Source organism: Heterocephalus glaber, unplaced genomic scaffold (assembly GCF_053883595.1).
Source record: "Heterocephalus glaber isolate CG9 unplaced genomic scaffold, H.glaber_assembly_v1.0 deba00001720, whole genome shotgun sequence".
Taxonomy (NCBI): Eukaryota; Metazoa; Chordata; class Mammalia; order Rodentia; family Bathyergidae; genus Heterocephalus; species Heterocephalus glaber.
Window position 1 is genome coordinate 4,969,812 of NW_028258433.1, and position 6,852 is coordinate 4,976,663.

Below are 6,852 nucleotides of genomic sequence, written 5' to 3' on the forward strand. Positions count from 1 at the left end.
GTTATAGCTGCTTTGCTATCTTATTTTCAGCTGTTTTGCTGAACTTTTGTTTTGTTTTGTTTTTTGTTTTTGGTACGAGGGATCAAACTCAGGTCCTTGGCTTGTGAAGCAGGCTGCGGAACCACTGAGCTAAATCCCTGGCCCCTTGCTGAACTTTTGATAGTTTTTTTTTTAGTAATTCTCTTGGGTTTATTAGTACTAATTAGGAATCATTTTGTCACTAATTTCAAGTTCTTTTACATAATTTTTTCTGGTTTTGATTGCATTGATTGGCTCTTTTAGAGTACTGGTAAATAATATTTTTCCAATTTGATAATGTTTCTATTTCTAATTAGGGTTATTAAAAAAATCTAGAATGTGTATTGAATTCTGTGTTTACATGGCAGTCTATATTTTTGTAAACTACAATTATTAACGTAATGAATTATGTTAATAGATTCCAAATGTAGAATCATCCATGCTTTGTTAGTATTGATCCAGCTTGGTTAATACTACTAGATTCAGTATGCCAACCATTATTAGTATTCTTGTATCCATGTCAGATCTTGAGATTGCTTTATAATTTTCTTTGTTGTGCTAACTTTATTCCAGTATTGATATAAGGGGTTTTGCTAGAAGGAATTGGAAATCTGTCCATATTTTTTGTGAGGCAGCTTATGTAGTATAGAAGTTATTTCCTGAGATTTTCATGAGCTTACCCATAAAAAGTTTCCAGCATCCAGGAAGTAAAAAAATAGATTCATGATCTCATGTTCCAAGTTTAGAAAAATTAACAGTTTTGCAAACTCTCACTCAGCCTGCATGTGGACACAAACACACACCACTTTCTTCCTCCTTCCCCATTCCCTGTGAGTGAGCAGTAAAAATGTCTCAGGGATGTTTAACAACTTGGGTTGGTTTATTGTGTTTGAAGAATAAACATTTCATAATTGTGTGTCTCACAGAGGCTCTGGAGTGATTGATTTGTCTGTTCCTTGGTGGGATAAACTCAGTTTTAGCATACCAAAAAGCTATTCAAAAGCTGCAGTTCCTTTTTTGTTTGCTTATTTTTAATTTTAAAAGATACAGCTAAAGCACCTTTTCCCGTTCCTCTTCTTTTTCACTGAGATATTAATGTATATCATACCCATGCATGCTTTCATCCTCATTTTACATTTGTGTATTTTAAGTATTTATGACTATTTTGTGTATTTTGAAATTTTACGAAAAAAGATATACAATAATTTTGAAATCTGATTTGTACCATATCACTGTGTCTGAAATATAGTTATGTTGGTATATCTTGATTTCCACTTACTTTCATAATTTTGCATCTTGGAAGTTGGGATGCTTCTTGATCTGTATTAGAATTTTTTTTTTGCATTTCTTCATGTATCTGAAAAGAAGGTTTTACTGATGGTATAGCTGTATCTGTTTTAGAGTAAGCTTGTTTATGGAGTTAACTTTTTATATCTTTTATACTTGTGTGTCAAACATACTGATTTAGAGGAGATAGTTCTGTTTATGTCTCCTCTGAAGATTGTGATCAATGTAGACTTAAAGCATTTTGGTTATTCTTATTTTTCCCAAAATTGTTGATCAGTCACCTGTGAAACTTGTGAATTGGTCAATTTAACTTTGTGTTTCTGTCAGTATATCTCACAGTTCTGATGTTAGGTGTTCCATGACTGACATGTATTATTGATGGATGTACCATTCAGTAGTGTAAATATCTGTTTTTTCCTTTAATGTTTTTTTGCCTGAATCTCACTTGTTTGATTTTGATCTTGCTACACTTTTTTTTTTTTTGGTACCAGGGATTGAACTCAGGATCTTAAGCTTGCGAGGCAGGTGACAGTGCCACTGAGCTAAATCCCTGCCTTGCTACACTTTTTAATCAGTATTTGATATCTTTTTCCAGTTTTCCGTGTCTTTTTGTTTTACATCTGATTTTACTTGATTTGTTTGTTTAGTGGTGTTGGGGAATCAAACCTCACCCCTCACACATAGTAGGCAAATGTTCTTTGATTTTTAAACACAGCATATAACTGTCTTTGCTATTTTTTTTCCTTTTCTTCCTCTTTACTCTCCGTTCTGTAACTCTTACTAGATTTTTAAAGCATGTAGAGCCAACTGTCTTTTACATCTCAAAGTTACCTTGGTAACCCTTTTTTCTGGCACATGTTTTGGGCTCTAGTTCTTTATTATCGTCTATCATTTTAGGAAGGAAGATAGTTGCCAGTACTTAATCATCTGTGTGGGTCCAGTGGGATCCACTCCCTCATTCTACCATTTTTGGGACAAAACTTTTGTATACCTGTACTTAGGTGATCATCTTCAAGCTTTCCTGAGCTGCTTTATTTTTATTTTATTAAAGCTGTTATCTTTAGTGTATCATTTTGTAACTGTGTCCATCTGTAAGTTGGAGTCACCTCAGTTCCTCAGGGATTCTTCCAACCAGCACAGTGAAGAGCAGTTCGTTTTATGGACCTATTATTGGAGATTGCCAATTGCTAGGTCTATCCTTTTTCCTAAGTTCTTGGTGACTTCTGTGTCTCTTGCTTTTTGGTTCCTGTGACACTATTCTAGTAGAGTTTTCTATCTTTCTAAATGTCTGTTATTTTCTTGGTAATTTTTCTTCTTTCACTGACTCTAATTGCATTGTAACTTAATGTGAGAATTGTCAGCTTTTTCCCTTTTTAAAGCCCAAAAACAATTTCATTAATTTTTTTAATTTTAAAAATTTATTACAGCAAAAGACACATTGCCATTAGTCATGAAAATACTTCCCCTTGTTTTGAACACACTTACTCCGTAATTCTGGCCACTTTCTGAAGCAGTTCTGCAAGTCCTCTTTCATGAGTGTCTTCAGTTGTGCTCTTGTGACTGCCTTGATGTCCTGAATTGATCCAGTGACTTTTCATGGTCATTTTGACTTTGGGGAAGAACCAGATATCCCATGGACCCAGATCTGGTGAATAAGGTGAATGAGGACACACCATAATGTAAATTGCCATATCAGAATCAATGTGTGACGCGGAGCATTGTCCTACTGGAGGAAAACTGCCCATTTCTCAGGCTGTTTTCTACACATGTAGTTTCTTAAACATTCTAATAAGCCTTTATAATATTTAGAGTTCTCAGTGTTTTTGGGTACAATCTCAGCTGGTACAATTCCATCAGGCTCAAAAACAACATCACCTTGATGTTGGACTCTGATTGACGTCTTTTTTTTCATTACAAACTTGGGTGGTTTCCATGCAGAACTCTGAACCTTGGTCTCAGGATCATAAACATAGACCAAAGTTTCATCTCTTGTGATGACATTTCTAAAAAACCTAGAATCTGAAGCAGCATGATCTGCCAACTCCAATGAAATATGTTGTTTGTGATTCATGATTTACAACACACTTTATTTTTCTTTTCACCAAACATACTTTATTAGCACAAAAAAGCAGCCATAACAAGGCACAGCAAGCAGAAACATATATTAGCAGTCAAAGGGTTAGTGTTGCATACAAATATAGCTTTTCTCTGTTGTAGCCTTGGCAATAGCCATAGGGATAGAAAATGACCTTCTGTAGCAACTGGTAAGGAAGCTAAGGACAGTAACAGCACAGTAACAAAGGACACAAGAATGGATCAGGCTACTGTAGTGCAAATGTCTAGGACAGAACTGAAGATTCAGTTCAACACTACACAAACACTAGAACTTGGTAATACTTCCCAAAGTGCTCAAGTTGTATTACATACTATTCTGACAAGGTGCTAAGTTATTTACAGTTATGATGGTGGTACATTACCTTTTAAATCTGCAATTTAGGTTTCAGGTTTTTCCATGAATTAACTGCACTGAAGTTCTATAAATTATAAACAATTCAGCTAAGAGTTTACAACAAAGATAAATACTGCCATCCAAATTATTAATTATAGTTTAACAATAATAACAGCAACCACTGTAGTTACTACTGTCTGACTTGTTGGGGCAATTTCTAGTCTCATTTTCTTCATGGTTCATAAACTCATCTTGGGCACAAGAAACATCCAACTTTAATGAAACAATGTTTAGACTGCACGGGTCAACTTAAAAAAAAATCACACAGGACTACAACTGCAGCAGCTATTTCAAATATGTGTTTTAAGTTAAAGTGTTCATTGAAAAAAATTTAATACCTAGGGTCTTTGAATAAAATTCTTCTACTAAACTCGCTAAGTCTGAAACTTTAAGAATGACTATTTAGAAAACCTGGTTTAATAGTACCTTTCAAAGAAGAGAAAAGGAGACTGACTATAAACTACATCAACACTCAAGTGAACTGCACTATGCCCTTGTGGCCAGAAAGTTGCATTATTTTTTTTCCTCTGAAAGGAAGGCAGTCTTTTATTTTTTTGGACTTCCAAGCTTGATTTATAGTAACTACAAACATCACTCACTTCTGGAAAGTTATAGAAAAATTCTTAGAAAAAAATAATTTCAAACAGTCACACCGTTGAAATACTCATCTAATACTAGTAATTTGTTCTTTAGTAAGAAATAGAATCCTTCATAGCAAATGCCCCAGAGTTGCCTCACAAAATTACTACAGCCATTGAAAACCAAACTGTTAGCTAAACCGGCAAATGTTTTCATAGGTTTACTAAACACTTGTTATTTCAGTAGGCACCACGTTTGTCTGAGTAAGTAACAGCAGACTGCGTATGACAGAGACTAATAACTAAACTTACAGACTGTGTGAGAAAACCTAGCATTGGTACTGTGGTTCTGAGAGGTGTACTGATGCGCATGAAAGCAAGCCTAGTTAATGCCCTTTGGGGACAGAAGAATACTTTGCCTTCACTGGTTCTCGTTCTAACCAGTGAACCCTAATCTTTTGTTTATGATACTCCTTTAAAAAATCCTGCAACATTGACGGTAGAGGGAGCCCATCAATTCCATCGTACGTAGTGCACCTGCAGGTGACTGCAGGGCAGATGGACTGCAGGCTAAAAGGAAAGGTCCCATTCAGAGATATAGTAAGCAATGGTTCAAAAAACATGCAAGAACTGGGGTCTTTATAATGTTCTAGAAGTCCTGTTACAGTGGAAGAGTGAAACACACACGGGTCGTGGGCATCAAAACTGAAGTTGTGATTCCACTGTTCAATTCGGGCACGCAGGAATCTCTTGTAGCGGCGAAAGTTCACAGAGAAGAGGTAGTCCTCTTGCGCGGAGTCCCTGAGCAAAAATGTGCGTTCAGGTTTCCCTTCCAGAAGGGCTTCTGCTTCATACTGATCCATCACTCCCCAGTGACAGGGATTCCCTGTAATCTGAAGCAAATCTGGCACGAGGCAGTGTATGTAATCAATCTGTGTATGAACTTTCCAAGCTCCCTGTCTGCTAACATGAGCATGGCTGTCTCCAGGAACCTGGCGCTGCTTCTGCCTCCGTGACTGCAAACACAGGGTGGTCGTGTCCTCTTCTGAGTCACAACTAGCCTGTGGAACCGCAGAACTGTCCCCACTCATTTCTGTCATTCCAGGAGCTAACTTTGGTCCCAGTTTATATAAGGGATTAACCTGTGCAGTAGCTTCAAATGTATGTATTTGTGCATTGGGAGGGGGATCCACCCCTTCTTCAATACTAAGCCGTCTTCTCTAAGTCTGTCTTCTTCTTCTTCTATAGAATCCAAGGACGGATCAAATGTATCAAAAAAGGTTGAATGTGGGCTCAGGAGCTGTATGCTGTTTAATCAAATGCCATTTTGGGGCTAAATCTGAGCCAGCAGGAAAAGGGCATTTCTCGAGCATCAATTCAGAAAGGTATATTTTTCTTTTATTGGAAAAGAGGGGCTTCAACTGCTTGGTGTAAGTTCTCATGGGAAAACACAAGCCCACAGTGTCCTGTAGCCTCTGTCTCAACCGCTCCCTACGGTTCTGCTGGAAACACTGTCCATGTCGTGCACTGATCTAGCTTCGTAGCGCCTCTCTCTCCCTTGCAGTCCACTTCGAGCTTTACCAAACTTTTTATCAGTATCCAAAGAACTCTGGGTCTTTGTCGAACAGGAATGCTTTTTCTTCCCACCCCAAGGGGCATGTCGAGAGTAGGAATCTCTTCGTGCGAGTCTTGTTCCTGGGGTGACACGTGAATCATTATCCTTCTCGATGCTTATTTCAACAATTTGAGGGATTTCAGTAGCACAGTTTTGGCTTCTCCTTGAAGAATTCTTTGAAGGACTTCATCCCAGCTGTAAGGCAACATTTTCTCTTAAGGGACTGCTTTACTGCTGAGGAGCAGAGTCTACCAGACTGATGTTTTTCTCTTTGATAGACAAACACCTGTTGGAATTCATGTCCACATTTTCACTATAGGTTCCTCCCTCATGACCGAAAAGATTCTGACATCTGTATTTGAAGGTATTCCACATTTTCCCCACTATCCATTGACTGTTAGATCTTCCTCCGACCAGAAAAGCAATTCTCCAGAAACGCCGCGGAGCCTACTATGCACCAGCTCCCACTATGAGTGGTGCGGCATTCTATGAAAAAATAATTTTTCATAACAACTGATTAGAGAATTATAGTGGTAAAAACAGTGTGTGTCGTGATCTAAAAAGAATATATTTTCATTTGCTAATCTTACAGCTCATTTCCTAACAATACTGTACCTTTTTTTGGTCCTAAAACATTTTAAGTATTTGCAAGGTATCTCACATTCTGTATAATTTTGAATAATTTCTTCCTATTTCACTGTATTTATTATTCTTTTTGGTCTTTATTTTTCACTTTTTCTTTTTGGTGCCGGGATCTAACTCAGGATCTTGTGATTGTGAGGCAGGCAGGAGCACCACTGAGCTAAATCCCTGGCCCATTTATTTTCACTTTGAGTTTCTCATAC

General features: G+C 37.3%; 1 pseudogene; it reads right to left on the reverse strand.

The window, feature by feature from the left end:
- Window positions 1-4,747: 4,747 nt before the first annotated feature.
- LOC101724220 (suppressor of cytokine signaling 5-like) lies at window positions 4,748-6,441 on the reverse strand (annotated as a pseudogene).
- Between the last annotated feature and the right edge of the window lie 411 nt (window positions 6,442-6,852).